This window comes from Pongo abelii, chromosome 5 (genome assembly GCF_028885655.2).
Source record: "Pongo abelii isolate AG06213 chromosome 5, NHGRI_mPonAbe1-v2.0_pri, whole genome shotgun sequence".
NCBI lineage: Eukaryota > Metazoa > Chordata > Mammalia > Primates > Hominidae > Pongo > Pongo abelii.
This window is the reverse complement of record NC_071990.2, coordinates 153,388,294-153,404,258: the sequence shown is the minus strand read 5'-3', so window position 1 is coordinate 153,404,258 and position 15,965 is coordinate 153,388,294. Positions and strand designations below refer to the sequence as shown.

Genomic DNA, 15,965 nt, shown 5'->3' with positions numbered 1-15,965 from the left:
AGCACTGTTCTAATTGATTCAAAAGAAAAGAGGTAAATATGTTTAGCTGTTTAGTGCTTACAGAATCACATGAAGTGCTATATTTACAAATGTCATATTTGACCTCAAAATTAAAGCAAACGTGTAACAGACACTGATGCCATTATGGGTTAATATAACATAATTTTTAGAGGAAATTATCTCGTTCAGTCTTCAGTGATCATCATTGTGAGTGATAGACATCTTAAAATGGTAGAAAATTTGGATCTTGATGAATGTAACAACATAACCGTTTTTATCATGGTTAATGAACTGGTGACAAGGAGCACACATTGTAAAGAAATTCCACTAAATTTGTGTCCTGTTTCACTTCTTCTATCGATTTCCAGCATTATCTCCCCGAGACTATATCTTCATTGCGAGGACTGACTCCCTGCGCTCAGCAGCGCCCCACTGGCCGTCCTCACAAGCGCAGTGCAGACTTCTCCCTGTGGTGCCACCCCTTGGTCTTTCGCAGCTGAGGCAGTCCTTCTCCAAAGTAAAAACACGTCCTTCATCAAGGGTGTCTTCTTCCAATCTATAACATAAAAATCCTATCTCCCCTCTCCTTTTTTCATACTCCATATGTTTAACACATTCTTCTGTTACTCAGGCAGAAAAAAAATAAATAAACCAGACAGGCCCATGACTCAGTTGGCAGATGCCCACACAAAGATAGGGTGGCCAACCGTCCTGATTTGTTTGCCCAGGACCGTCCCAGTTTTAGTATTGAAAGTCCCACCTTCCAGGAAACCCCAGTCCCGAGCAAACCAGGCCGGTTGGTCGCCCTACTTGCCAATCTCGCCTGTTGACGGCAAAGCCAGAGACAGGAGAGCCACACCCCTGCGCTTTGCTCCAGCAACAGGGAACTGCCTGTTTCTCTGCTGAGTTTAATCTCCTTCCCTTTACCCACATGGCCGCCCTTCCCCTTCCCGGCCCCCTAACTTACCTGTCACCCTGTCATCCTCCAGGCATCACTCCCCGTCCAAGGCCTTCCATCACACCTCTGGCGCAGGTAAGTTGTACCTAACCACGTTGTATTTTAATTCTCTGTCCAGTCCCCAAGTTTCCCATCAGCTGTAAGCTCAAGTCAGGAGTCTTGTTCATTCTTGTATTTCTGTCATATATTAGCTGAACTTGTGAGTGAAAGTTGATTCGTCTTAGAAAGGCACCTGGGCTCTGGGTATATTTTGTGGGCCTTCTTCCAGGAATACATTCCTCTTCTGACATAACGACCAACGACAAACTGTTTTCCAAGACTGGACGTCTGCATTTCCCAGCCTTGGAAGATCTTTCCCCAGTCTTAGTCTCTCCAACACAGTAGGGAACACCGTCCTGTCAGTAATCCCTGACTAACACCACCCCATTCCACCCCTAGGGGAAAAAAAAAAGATGCACGTATGTACGCACATCAAAAAGTTACAGCAACAATAACCAAAAAATTCCTTGCTTTCACTTTCTACATTGGCTAGTGATTTTTGCCTTTGGGGGTTGGAATGGCTCAATATGCATATTTCTTTCCAATGTGGGAGAAAAGAATGCACACAAGAATGCAGTAAAGTGGAGAGGATGCGTAGAAATAATGAAAGAAGTGTACCTAGAGGTGATTACATATGGAAAGACAACAAGTGATCTCAGAGTGGCAGGTAGTGACGAGGATGCAAAAAAATATCAGACACAGTCCTACTTGTCCAGGAGCCGCGGTGGTTATAATTTGGAAATTACATAGGTATGTTTTCTAGATATTACATAACATATAAGGCAATAAATTGCTCTTAGCAATACAGAGAAAAATGTAAACATTCAGTAAACATTTAACATATTAATTTTATATATTTACTTTATGTATTTTAAACTTATCTATTTTAATATATTTAAAATAAAAATTACATCTTTATATATTGAGATATATTCAAAGTATTTAAACTATTAATTTTTGTTTGTTTGTTTGTTTTTGAGATGGAGTCCCACTCTGTCACCCAGGCTAGAGTGCAGTGGCATGATCTCGGCTCACTGCGATTTTCCTGCCTCAGCCTCCTGAATAGCTGGGACTACAGACACACGCCACTATGCCCAGCTAATTTTTGCAGTTTTAGTAGAGACAGAGTTTCGCCATGTTGGCCAGGCTGGCTTTGAACCCCTGACCTCAAGTGATCCACTCACTTCAGTCTCCCAAAGTGCTGGGATTACAGGTGTGAGCCACTGCATCTGGCCTATTAATATATTTTAAAACGTTAGATTATTAATGGTCACTGTTGAGTGCTAATTACGTAAAATAACTTTACCTGTATGATTCTCAAAGCTCTATGAAGTAAGTTCTATAATTATCTCCATTTTACTGAGAACTTGTGGCACAGAAAAGTGAAGAAACTCATCCAAGGTCATAGAATTTGTAAATGAAAGAGCTGAGATTAAAAAGGCCCCTTAAAGGTGACAGCAACCCCCTGGGATGCATAGAAACATGTTCACACCACTCTCCAATAATCAAACAGCACACCAGCAAAACTAATTTATAAAAAGTAACCTGCAAAGTCTATAACAGTTTCAGCATGCGCCATGCTGTTTTACTACAAGCTGTACAACATGCTTCCCAATGGATGTTCTAAAAACATGCATACTCCTTAGTAAATGTTTATTTCTCATAGGATAAGCCCATGCATGAAAGAATAGATAATGGTGATAGAATAACAAATTCATTTTCTCCTTCATTTAAGTTAGAATGATAGTTCTTTTTTACCTGAAAGCGGTCTTAGAAGTGTTGTCAACCTTAGTTGCTCAATGGAAGCACCTGGAGAACTTTAAAAGCCACTAAGATCTGGTTACCATCTGCAGAGGTTGTGATTTCATTGAGACTTTTAACCTCCCCAGAGGGTTCTGATGTGCACTCAAGATAAAGAAGCACTGTTTTGTTTAGAGTAAGCAGAAGAATTTCAAGATGTGTCTCCAGATCAGCCATCAACTTCACTTGGGAGCTTTTTAGAAATACAAATTATTGCACTCCCTCCTGGATCTACTGAATAAGAAATTCTGAGGGTGGGGCCCAGCCTTCAGTGTCATAACACACCCTCCCCGTGATTCTGATACTCACTTGAGTTTGAGAACCACTGATGGAGCCTAATTCCTTCAATGAGAGATAACTGAAATCCAGAGAATTTAAATTTGCTTCAGGTCACATGACCCATCCATGGTGGGGCTGGCTATGAAATGATAATGATAGCTAGCATTTATTGAGGGCCTACTCTTCTAGACGTACTGTTTTGCATCGACTCATTCGTGTGATCACTGCAACGTTAAAGGGATATGTTCTATTATTATCCTATTTTACAGAAGAGGAAACCGAGCCACAGAAATTGCTCAGGGTCACAGGGCTGAGGAGTAGAAAAGCAGGGATTTGAACACCTCCTCAGTCAGGAATGCAATGGGAATATGGCCAAAAACCTGTGAATCTTATTCTAAGAAAGAGAAGTGGGTGAATCTAAATTTCCTATGCAAATGGTTAGGAATAAGAATGACGGAGCCTAGGGTAATATAAGCCTAAATCTTCATTTCTATTCACGATTGTTTCTGCTATTTTAAAGTATTCCATGAGAATGATTATTATTGTCTTTAGTTAAATATTTAATATATATGAAAAAGAAGTATTAAAAAATAAGGCTAAAACATAAATATTTTAAATAAACACCTGAAAACCACCAAGGTATTGCTGTTCTAGTTTTTTTTTTTTTTAATGCTTTGACCTACATTTCCACACGTTAAATAATTAGTAGTGGGAAAATGGTATTGGATGAGATATTAAGAAATGTTCTCATACCCTTTGCCCAGCCACTATTTCTCAGGAAGAAAACAGCATGCTAGTAGAGAGTGATGTATAGTTACCTTCTTGAAAGTAACATCCTTAACCATAAATCCATGAAATGTGTACTGAAACATATCAGTATGCTAATAAGCATACATAAATATTTTCCAATATTCCATAAAGGTCTCAATCATAGAGTTTTATATCTTTTAATAGATAAGTGAAACTTTAATCGATCCATTATTTTCTGAACATCTTATCATAGTAACAGTGTCTACCAATTTCTCTAGCACTTTACCAAGAGCTTGCAGCTTCACACGTAGCCTCCGTCTAGTTCTCACAGCAGTCTGTGGGATAAGTATGTGCAGTGCGTTTACTGTCATGGGTTGCGATGGGGAAGAGCAGGTGCTGGGGGGCAGCAACTTGCCTCGGAGGACTCAAAGAAGCGTCTCACCAGAGAGCATTAAGGGAGCAGGCTGGGGAGTGCAAAGAAGCCTATCTGCAAATTCCACATTTAGCATAATAGGTCCAGGAAGGAGAGAACAAAACAAAGGATAAGCCAAAATATTCTTCATAAGACAACAAAGAAAGGACACAGATAATAGGATGGCTCTCAAGATGGAAATACAGAGAAAAGAAGACAGGAGAGTACATTATGCTGAAATCTGAATTGGACAATGGATTTTTAAGAGGAGGGATATTTAATATTCTATTTCTAGATGCTTGTTTGTTACAATATAGACCCTTTCTTCAATGGAGTTTTCCACCAACTACAATGACTTGTTGGGTGGTCTTGTGTGGGATTCAAAGAAAGGCAATGAGTTCTACCTCTGGACCCACCCAGTGTGGAACACGATTGTGACCCAAGGGAGGTTAAAGTGACCCACCAGTTACTAATTCAGAAAGGAAGAGCTGAGAGCCAAAGAGAGCCCTGAAGAAACAAGTCTCCTGGGAATATGTATATACGGACACGGTAGGGGAATTGGTCTTCACAAATTGAAGATTGAGCCAACCTTCCCTAGATTTTCCATGATAAGGTGATCCCTGATGTCAGCTTACTCACACATATGCATGTGTGTTCAGTTAAGGTGTTTAATAAACTATGCATAGACTATCTGTAGGATAGATTTAGACAAATTTGATTGAGCTTTTACTGATTTTATAATATTCTGAATTTTACCAACCCTTTCAGGTGCCATTACTTTGAATGGCAAAAACTGCAGTTACTTTTGTGCCAATCTAATACCTGAAGGATCCAATTCTGATGATCAGAGAAGCAAAGCTGTACTTTCCTAAGAAGGACCCCTGAGGAAGGTCCGTTCCTTCTTGGGTATGCCACCTGATATACATCCGCAAAAATATTTGTAAAATGTAACCATAGTGCCATGTCATTTTATCAAAAATGAAAATGTGTCCAAGATTTCCATTACCTAAATATCAGCCACCAACTGGTGTTCTGCAGCTTCAAAGCTGCAGGGCATGCTGGGGAAGGCTAAGGAGATATTAACCTACCTTCAATTATTTGAACACCTTAAATACAGTAAAGAGCCTCTAATTTATAAGCATAATTTTAATAGACCAGCAGGACCATATTGTCCTATGTAATGGAACTCACAAGAATATTCTGGTTTTATGTTTGATTTTCTTTTTTCTTTTTTTTTTTTTTTTTTTTTGAGATGGAGTCCAGTCGCCATGCTGGAGTGCAGTGGCATGATCTCGGCTCACTGCAACCTCTGCCTCCTGTGTTCAAGCAATTCTCCTGCCTCAGCCTCTTGAGTAGCTGGGACTACAGGCACGTACCACCACACCCAGCTAATTTTTGTGTTTTTAGTAGAGATGGAGTTTCACCACGTTGGCCAGGATGGTCTTGATCTCTTGACCTCCTGATCCGCCTGCCTTGGCCTCCCAAAGTGCTAGGATTACAGGCGTGAGCCACTGCGTCCGGCCTTATGTTTGGTTTTCTAGACCATGTAGTAGATTTTGAGAAGTTTATTGTTATTACTCCCAAGTTGCTAGTAATTTTTATTTTAACTCATTGTGATGACAAGAACACTGGAAAGAGACTAGGAGAGGCACCTTTTCATGCTTAACTCTGCCAGCAAATCAGTGTGAGACCCTGGGTGAGTCACTGCCCGTCTTCGCCCCCAGCTTCCTCTCCTTTTTTTTTTTAATTTGAGACAGAGTCTCACTCTGTTGCCCAGGCTGGAGTGCAGTGGCATGATCTTGGCTCACTGCAACCTCTGCCTGGTTCAAGCAATTCTCCTGCCTCAGCCTCCTGAGTAGTTTGGATTACAGGCACCCACCACCAGACCTGGCTAATTTTTGTAGTTTTAGCAGAGATGCAGTTTCACCATGTTGGCCGGGCTGGTCGCGAACTCCTGACCTCAGGTGATCCGCCCGCTTTGGCCTCCCAAAGTGCTGGGATTACAGGCATGAGCCACCATCCCTGGCCTTCCTCTTCTATAAAATGAAAGACTGGGCTAGATATTCTCTAAAGTCCCCAGGAACTCACACATGCTGTATTTTTCTGATCCTAAATGCATCATTATCATGACTTCTCTTAAAGTATTGTAGAACAGCTAATGAAGAACAAATTGGTTGAAGACTGTTAAATAAATATATAAAAAGGAACTGAGGAGACAAGTATATTTTAAGTTGCATTATGACAGGATGTCCCTAGAGGCATCTAAAATAGTAAAAAGTAATTTGCTTCTTAGCATCCATTTTGCTACCTCTATTTGGGAAAACAAACAAACCAGCCCATAACTACCCAAATTCCTACTAAATTTCTACCACGCAGGTTACTCTAAAGAATGCTGAACAGCAAGACCATGAAACTACAAAGAATTCATATGGCCTGCACATTCAAAACTCCCAGGGATTTTGGAGACTTTGCAAAACTTTACATTCCTAAAATTGTATAAGCCACTTTACAGTTTATAAAATACCTTGCTTCAGAAAACAGTCAAAGGTAAATACTCCCGTACATTCAGCCTCGAAATGGCCTCTGTTTAGAAGCACACTCTGATAGGTTCCTCAAGGTCAGACCATTGCCTTATTACAGGAAATGGATGAAGTCATTCCTGGCTCTCAGTTTTTCTGAAAAACTACCTGCTTTCTCAGTTTCACACACCACACCCCTCTATAGCTCTTGTTTTGTCTCCTCGGTCGTGGCACCTGTTCTGAGAACTGAAGCTTTCATCTTGGTTCTAGTAGCACATGAGAAAACACATTTGCAAAAGCACAAACAGGCAAAGGGGTCCAAGTGAGAACTTCAATGTTTGGGTGAAACAACAGCTAAATTTGTTCACAGTAATAATAAACATGCATGAGCTCACTCTTTCAGAGAGCAGTAATTTGAGCAGCAATTCTGAGGTCAGGATCCAAGGTTCTAGGCCAGCTCCAGCTCAGTCTGCTCTGACCAGAATATATTTCTTCCAGACTCTCAGGGTCTTGCTTTCAGCCACTTGGGGTACAAGAAAGGAAGATGAGAAGAAAGGCAAGAGACAAGAGAGATGGAAACTTTTTAATATGTCCTTAAAAGCCTCTTTATAGAGATGAGTAATAAAAAGATTGGGGCCAGCAAACATTTCCACATTTTCTCTAAACAGTTATAAAACTGAGAGTCTTCTAAGGTCAGAGTTAAAGTAGTACAGCCTTGTTTTTGTGTTTTAAATGTTTTCTTTTTTTTTTTAATGGAACGTTAAAATAACCTCAGTACCAGTAAAAGGTGTGCACCAGAGTATTATTGGATTCAGGAGAGAGGTAACAGGACCCACCGAGTAGGGAGGTTAGACAGTTCTGATGTGAACCCTCACTAATGCAAAGGAAGTCCCTCTGTACCCTCACACATACACATTTTTCTCTCCTCCTCCAATCAAGAAATGATATCCTGTGAGATCATTTATTTTCTTTTTTATTTTTATTTTATTTATTTATTTTGAGACAGAGTCTCGCTCTGTCGCCCAGGCTGGAGTGCAGTGGCACAATGCCGGCTCACTGCAATCTTTGCCTCCAGGGTTCAAGCGATTCTTGTGCCTTAGCCTCCCGAGTAGCTGGGATTACAGGCATGCGCCACCACACCCAGCTAATTTTTGTATTTTTAATGGAGACGGGGTTTCGCCATGTTGGCCAGGCAGGTTTCGAACTCCTGACCTCAAGTGATCTGCCCACCTTGGCCTCCCAAAGTGCTGGGATTACAGGTGTGAGCCACCACACCCAGCCCATTTAATTTATTTTCACCAGTTATAATTTGTTACTGTCAATTTATTCAAAAACCATTAATTGACAGTACCTACGGGCCAGTACTGTTATAAATATTGGAAATACAGCATTGGACAAAACAAAGAAGTCTACCCTCATAGAGCTTATATTCTAGTGTAGAGAGACAGACAAATAACTAGGTAGCACACACAGGAGGTTAGAAAGTAATACCAGCACTTTGGGAAGCCGAGGTCAGGAGCTGGAGACCAGCCCGACCAACATGGTGAAACCCCGTCACTACTAAAAATACAAAAATTAGCCAGGCATGGTGGTGTGTGCCTGTAATCCCAGCTACTCAGGAGGCCGAGGCAGGATAATTGCTTGAACCCGGGAGGCGGAGGTTGCAGTGAGCCAAGATTGTGCCACTGCACTCCAGCCTAAGTGACAGAGTGAGACTCTCAAAACAAAAAGAAAGTGAGATAGGAAAAAAAATTTAGTAAGGGAGTAAAATGTACACGGGGAGGAGGGAAAGAAGATGGAGGAAGATGCAGTTTTAAATATGGGGGCCAGGGAAGGACTCACAGAAGTGAAATTTTAATAATCACCTGAAGAAAATGAAGGAACAAGATATGCACTTGCGGAAATAGCAAACAGAAAAGTTCTGGGTCAGAGGCATGTTCAATGCACTCAAGGGGTAGCAAAGAACATGACATCAGAAGGTCAGCAGGGGGCCATGCAGATCTGGCTGTCACTGAAAGGAAGTGGAGAAGACGGGGAGTTTTTGAAAAGAGTCATGGCTGGGCGTGGTGGCTCACGCCTGTAATCCCAGCACTTTGGGAGGCTGAAGCGGGCAGATCACCTGAGGTCAGGAGTTCAAGACCAGCCTGACCAACATGGCAAAACTCCTTCGCTACTAAAAATACAAAAATTAGCTGGGCATGGTGGCTGGCACCTATAATCCCAGCTACTCAAGAGACTGAGACAGGAGAATCACTTGAACCCAGGAGGCGGAAGTTGCAGTGAACAGAGATCATGCCACTGTTCTCTAGGCTGGATGACAGAGCAAGACTCTGTTAAAAAAAAAAAAAAAAGAAAGAAAGAAAAGAAAAGAAAGAAAAGAGTCATGAGGTAACCTGATTTCCATTTTTAAAGGACACAGCTGACTGGGCATGGGCAGGAAAGGCAGGAGCAGGGAAACCAGCTCTGCGGCGGCTCCAACACTCCAGGGAACTCTGGTGATAACTAAGAACTCTGGTGATAACAGGAGCAGGTGGGTAGTGATGGCAGTGATAGGAAGTGGTTAAATTCCAGATAGCCAACAGGATACTCTGATGTTTAGATGAGCCCATGGGAGAGAGGAGTCAAGAATGACCCCATGGTGTTTGGCTTGAGAACTGGAAGGAAGGATCTGCCATAAATCAAGATAGGACTCATTGTAAGAAGAGGAGGTTTAAAGGGGAGATTTGGAATCTGTTTTTTGTGTTTTGCTTTTTTTTTTTTTTTTTGGTTTTTGTTTTTGTTTTTTTTTTTTTTTTTGAGACAGGGTCTCACTCTGTTGCCCAGGCTGGAACATAGTGGTGTAATCATAGCTCACTGCAGAATCAACTTCTCAAGCTCAAGCAATCCTGCCACCTCAGCCTCCCCAGTAACTGGGACTACAGGCATGCACCATCACGTCCAGCTAAGTTTTGTATTTTTTGTAGAGACAGGGTTTCTATACTGGCCAGACTGGTCTTGAACTCCTGGGCTCAAGTAGTCTGCCCGCCTCAGCCTCCTAAAGTGCTGGGATTACAGGCATGAGCCACCACCCCCAGCCCAGAATTTGGTTTTAGACATGTTAAGTTTGGCAAAGTTCTTAGAAATCCCAGTGGAGATGTCAAGTAGCAGTTGGATGGACACGTCTAGAGTTCAAGGAGAAAGGGAGTGATAGGTGGTGTTTGAAGCTATGACTCCAGATGTCAATCTGAGAAAAGAGAGAAGTCCAAGGACTGAATCTGAGGAGCTCCAGTTTTAAGAGATTGTGGAAAAATGGAGCAACCAGCAGAGGAGACTGAGAAAGTGAGCCAACAAAGAAAGAAAAACCAGGAGGGCAAAGTACGTTGGAAGCCGGGTCGAGGGAGGTCTCAAGATGGAGGGAATGATCAACTAGGTGAAATGCGGCTAAATGGTCACATAATATAAAAACTGAAAAGTGACATCGGATTTAGCAATGGTCCCAGGTAAGATAAATGAAGGCTGACTGCTACTGTAATATGGGCACTAGCCTGAGAGAAATCAATCAAGGTTTAGCTAAATAATTAGAAATTAAGAAAAAAACCTTATCATTTCTGGTTGTCCTTTGTTTCATAAATCTTACTTTACAGGCCAAAGGCTAAATAAAATAAACACTCTTTTATCTATCCCTTATGCAAAAAAAAAAAAAAAAGCAATAGACAGAGATTTTTATGTTCTCTCCAGCGACAAACTTATAATAATAGACACTTCTTAGCTAACAACAGGAGGTTTAACTATTTTTCACTTTTCTAGACTTCAGGAAATTATAAGTGACTCTTTTCTTAATTTAAAATAAAATTTTGTTTCTTTTCCAAATTATAACTGGAATTCAAAAGTGTTGATTTCCATTGACTATTTTAACTTGAGTTTTTGTTCTCCATTTACTCTCTCCTTCCTGCCGCTTCTGAAGGTTTTCTCTGTTTGTGGGAGCATCTCTGATTTCTCTCTTTTTATCCCCTGCAATCTCTGACTCCTCTCCAGGTCCTCATTCTGCATCATCATAGTCAATTTTATCTTGGGCACCATAAAATTCTACTTCTTCTCACAGTAGCAGGTGATGTCACCCACAGAACATAATGGATTCTAGGAACAGGCCCACAAGAGGAAAAGTGGGTAAGTACAAAGATAGGTAAGAGGAAGAGAGAAGCTGGAGGCTGGGGGATTTAACCATGTGTTTCCATTCATTTCCACATAAACCAGTTAAACCAGAAACTGGAGGATATAGAAATTCCATGTCAACAAAGTTGAGCCGAACTTTTACCTAAATAATTTAACACGTTGAATAGAAACACTACGGCAATATCTGTGCACCCAAACTGTTGCTACTGGTTGGGAGCCAATACATTAAAACACAATCAGGCTGGGCACGGTGGCTCATGCCTGTAATCCCAGCACTTTGGGAGGCCAAGGTGGGCGGATCACTTGAGGCCAGGAGTTTGAGACCACCCTGGTCAACACGGTGAAACCTTGCCTCTACTAAAAATACAAAAATTAGCCGGCAGTGGTGGCATGCACCTGTACTCCCAGCTACTCAGGAGATTGAGGCAGGAGAATTGCTTGAACCAGGGAGGTGGAGGTTGCAGTGAGCCAAGATCACACCACTGCACTCCAGCTTGGGCAAGAGTGAGACCTTGTCTCAAAAAAAAAAAAAAAAAAAAAATGCAACCAAATAACCCATTTTTAGAATAACTTCCTATTTGCATAAATTTTCCAAACTGGTTTGTGTATATAGAAATTGTCTACTTCTCAATGGCTGGCAGGACAAACCAAAATAGTGACAGTTTGTAGGATCTTTTTGGCAGGATACCATAATCCTAGCTTTAAATCATATCAACAGTTGAAGAAGTTGTGTAGTTGGTGACTGTGTTACTATGCTAGCAGTGTAGTGGGTATGTTAAAAAGCTGAAATTTTAATACTTATGATTTATTCGTTATGGTGAATCTCAGAGTATGATCAGCAAATAAAAGTTACTACATGTTCAACATTACAATTGATGATTTGGTGTTCTTGGCTCTTTTTAAAAATTATGACTGAGAATAAAGGAAAAGTACACACTCCAGTTGCAGTGAAATGAATTATTAGTCTATTGGTCTTATTAGAACCTAGTAGTTCCGGAAATTGCTTAACAAATGTTTTTCTCCTACAATATCCTCTAAAAGAGAAAAAGCAGTAAATCAGAGAAAGAAACATCATACTGCTCAGAACCCTCATAAATAGTTTCTGAATGTAAGCATTTTTAGAAAAGAATATTAAATATTTTTAAATGCTGAACACATGTTAAAATAAGTACTATCTGTTGAAAATAAAGTTTTAATTCTACAGTGTAGCCCTTTCCATTGTGGTGAATTTGACACATTGAAAAGAAGTCAAAGAGCATATTTTTTCTACAGTTTTGCAATTTTGAACTATAATTTTTTTTTATTCTGGTGAAAACATTTTGCAGAAAATTATGGAAACATACATAGGGAGCCTGCAGCAATATTATAGATTTCTTAAAAAAAAAAAAAGCAGTTGCAATATAGATATGAAAATTGGATTCAAAACTAGGAAGTAAACTGATAAAACAGTATTTAAAAATAATGCAGTTTAAATGTGTCATTGACTCTACATTTCCCCCATATTCTAAATCATTATTAATAATACATTTCAGAGTGCGTCCATTTTGCCATTGCTAATTTTTCTTTATTATCTCAGAGTATGAGTAAGATTTTTGCTGTTTTTTTAAAAGGCTACATTAAGATTCAGCCTCAAAAGAGGTTCAATGCCTAGTAACTGCAGGTGCGTGGCACTTACTGCTAATTGGACATGGCTGCTTTTAGCAAATCTGGTAGCTGCTAAAAGCCACTGTTGCTGTGGGGCTGCCTCACCAGCACACAGGGCATGGTACTATTACCTCTCCACTACCAAAGCTACATGTCTGCAAAATTTGCCAACTAAAATACCCAACCAACTCCTTCACTTAAATGCATAGAGACAGAAATCTCAAAGAGCTACCTACAAGGTCTCTGCAAGAAAATGCAGACCTCTCAATGCATATTAAATATTCTCATTAAAATATTTCGGTAATGTATCTTCCTGTTAGAATATGTTGTTTTGAGCCCTGTAACCATGCAGAGTGGGTTTCAAAATAAAATGCTGCTATTAGCACATTAATAATGATCTTCTCTCCTGGTGTGCAGTACCAACTGGCTGGTACATTATAGTTTTGGAAAATATTGTGAACCAAGTTATATCTATGTCTCATATCATTTTTTGTGTTTATGTAGGATGTTTGTTCTGAGAAAACTAAAAATACTTTGTTTAAATTGGATCACATTTTACCAGTTAAGTGAACCTTACCAGGTAAGTCTCCAGGTTTGGATATTAACTCTTTCTATTTGGGTTTTTCCCCCCTAAATTTCTCCCTTCAGTAGAAGGTGTTCACTTTTATCAACAGTGATTTCATAAACCATTCAAAGTCGGAAAAAACTGCCATCGGAGCACCATTGCTGTCATTCATTTTCCAAGACCCTGTGTCTTATTCTCAGCATTACATGCATTCTATGATGATAAGCTGGGTTATCAGAAAGGAGTCACTGGGAACATGCGAGAAGAGAAAAAACCAGAACTAGTAACATTAAAATAATCAAACTTTTACCCTCAAACAGATAATGAATGAATTGCCTAGCTGTACAATTATGGACCAAATATATGTAAAAATTATACAAATGAGCATGTGTTTCCTCCTGTTTTATAGCTTGACCCCATAAATCATAGGCCTCAAAAAAATCCCAATACGGAGCCTTTCCCTAAAGAAGTTAATATCACCCATTTTAGGCAAATTTGTCAAGGATCATATGGCAAAGTCAGGCTCAGCCAAAAATTGAAGCCACTAATGCTGATGCCAAGCTGATTAAATGTTTCCTTAAATATCTAAATTGTCTATCAAATGCTGTTTTAAGTATCTGAAGACTAGTACTCAGACTCTTACACTATTTAAGCTTCAGTTCTCCAAGGCTGTCTGCTTTTGCTGCATTTTGCATAAAAGCCATTTTTTTCCTCTATTTGAGTTAATTTTCCAGGTTCTCCTCAAATAATCCTTGGGCTTCTGGAACAAAAGCTTACAGAAACAGGATAAACAGTTTGAACTCTGACTTTTGTTTTCCATTTGTAAGAACGTGATTTTTTTTTCAACTTTCTAATCACAGTCATAAAATTAAGCCTGGTTTTCAGAACGAAGTTTACCTGATTCTCAAGTCCCCTATCTTCAAAAATTGCACATTTGATGGCAAAATACAAAATCTGTCTGAAAAGGTTTTGTTTTACTGTTAGCTCGAGAAGAGACTTCTACTTCAAGAAAATCAAAGGATTGTTTCTCACCCTAAAGGAAAGCTGTGTTGGAAAGCTTGGCAAAATTATACCTGGTCATTTATAATTTTTCATTAGACACCTGGGAAATGTTCTTCACTAAAAGAAACCTTTTAAAATTCCTGAAGAATTAGCCTCCTTGCTCACCAGCATTATGAGAACATTGACCCAAATCTGGGACTGAGGAACCAAATACCACTTCTCCCCGTTGCCTGCCGTCCCACTAAACATACTCTACAAATTACCAGTCACCAACTGTCCATCAGTGTCCAAACTGCCACTGCTGAGAATGATTTATTACACAGCATCGATTATCAGGGACAGTAACACAGATAACTTTTCCTTTCTGGAAAACTTTTGCCATAAGAAAAAATATATTCACAAGTGTACCAAAAAAAAAATTCAATTCCTATCATTGTGGATATACATAACCAGAGCTGAATTTTTTTCATGAAGAGTTTGAATATATAAAACTCTTGAATCTACATTAAAAACTAAACCATGAAGAAATGTCCCAAAAAGTAGGTATTAGCGTACATGACACAATATGAAATGTATCTAAGTATCATTCTCTGATAACACCCATCTATATTCATGTCTCCCTCCCTTGTTCCTTTTGTATTTAAAACCTGACATGTCAATCAGCATCTTACATAAATTGTATTTCGTAGCATTTATTAGCTGAGTGTTGAAATCATATTGATTATGTCACCATAAGATGTTCTATAGAATAATCTTGTTTATTAATCACTTGGGGTCTCTGTAACTTGTTTCTGAATGAGATTGTCAGATCTGTGTTGACAGAGCTCTGTCTAGCAGTTCTTTTTCCCCCATGGAGCTAAAAATATCAGAGTAGCACAGCGAGCTGCCTCTCCACCTGCCTCCCAGAGTGGGGACCCTAGCTCCATGGTCCCCTTCCTCCAGAATAATGTGGAGGCACAGGGTCACCCAGCTAGACTTCATTTTCCAAGTCTACCCTGCAACTAGAAGTGGCTTGCCAATGTATTTTGAGAAGTAATGTGTATAATTTCCATGTTTCTTGCGTAAGAGGAAATGGCTATGGGGAGAGGTTGATCAACAGGCACAAAGTCGCAGTTAGATGGGAGGAGTCAGTTCTGGTGTTCCATCGCACAGCAGGGCGACTGTGGCTAACAATAATGCATTGTATATTTCAAACTAACTAGAAGACAGGATTTTGAATGCTTTACCGCAAAGAAATGATAAATGTTTGAAATGAAGGATTTGCTAATTACTCTGATTTCATCATTATACAATGCACACATGTGTCAAAACCTTTCATTTTTATCCCATGAATATGTACACTTACTATATGACAATTGAAGTTAAAATAAAAATTTATTTTAAAAATGGCTTACTCTCCTTACTCTCACGTCCACTTTTCACCCTTTTCCACAAGCCTTTTTTTTTTTTTTTGTCTTTTCCCAAAAGCAATTTCCCAAGTATTTGAGGGTCCTTTTTTTTTCACGGTAGCTTAGCCTATGGCCTAATATACACAGCTTATTGTATAATACTTGCCTCTATTTCATGTCCATTATGCTATTGATTTATATATATGTCCCCCTTATTAGACTATATATTACTTGTAAGTAATGTGTGTTTCTTATTCATCCTTCTTCTCTCTAGCACTTAAAGTTCACCTAGCATACGATAAATGCTGAATAAATGCCAGTTGAATAAATAAATGAACCAATCACCTTCTTCAATTAGCAAATGGATATACTATGTATTGCGGCAAATTTAGACACAATCTCTGTGCCTGCATATTTCTCAGAAATTTGAAAGCTTTAACCATATTGTCTGGAGTTC

At 39.6% G+C, this 15,965-nt stretch overlaps 1 long non-coding RNA gene across 2 annotated transcripts; it reads left to right on the top strand.

Annotated features, from left to right (window-relative positions):
* Nucleotides 1-852: 852 nt before the first annotated feature.
* On the top strand, nt 853-15,506 carry LOC134761572 (uncharacterized). Of its 2 annotated transcripts, XR_010140378.1 has the most exons (4): nt 853-1,033; nt 10,772-10,903; nt 13,058-13,133; nt 13,853-15,506. It is a non-coding gene; the product is annotated as an uncharacterized LOC134761572 (long non-coding RNA). The 2 variants fall into 2 exon arrangements; XR_010140377.1 differs by having other exon boundaries at nt 13,058-15,506.
* Nucleotides 15,507-15,965: the final 459 nt, after the last annotated feature.